The sequence below is a fragment of the Galeopterus variegatus genome, unplaced genomic scaffold (genome assembly GCF_000696425.1).
Source record: "Galeopterus variegatus unplaced genomic scaffold, G_variegatus-3.0.2 Scaffold1607, whole genome shotgun sequence".
Classification (NCBI taxonomy): Eukaryota; Metazoa; Chordata; class Mammalia; order Dermoptera; family Cynocephalidae; genus Galeopterus; species Galeopterus variegatus.
In genome coordinates, this window is record NW_007727718.1 from 1,849 (window position 1) to 2,560 (window position 712).

The following is a 712-nucleotide window of genomic DNA, read 5'->3' on the forward strand; positions in this document are numbered from 1 at the left end:
TTGAGGAGAAGCAAGGGGATGCTTATTTTCTGTGCTTCTCAATGATACTTAGAGTTGCAATCCCCAGATTATACTCATATTTAGGTGACTAAGCACCTAGAATGTGTGATGTTTTTAACAGAAGTCCATATATGACTTGTGCTGAATCAGATATCATCATATGTTAGACATAATAGAGGTGAAGGGGAGCAGGTTCCAATATTTAAGAAAACGTTGCAGGAGGAAAACTTAAAACTTTATTCAACACCTAATTTTTCCCCCTATCTTGTGAAAGGCCACTATGATTGCATTCTGCCATTGAGAATATACTGTACTTTGATAGCTACTTCCGTAAACAGTTGTCATATTTGTAACTTTTGACATTCCGAGTTCATGCCCCTCTCACTTCACATCATGTCTCAGAGTGACTCATTTAGATACTTCTAGTATTGGGTGAGTCATATGGTAACACATGGGTCTTCTGGATCAGTGACATAATGCCAGCATTGAGAACATGGCATCTCAGCAAAAAGTGGGTTAGGAACATTCTGTGTGTATAGATGGATACCTTCTCTGGGAATGACTTGGCTCTGCAGTTTGTGGGAGGACTGGATGGAGCTGGTGGCTCCTGTTGGCTACAACATTCTTCCCAGGACCATGAGATCATTGGAACAATGGAGAGATGGAGAGAGAGAGAGAGAGAGAGAGAGAGAGAGAGAGAGAGAGAGAGAGA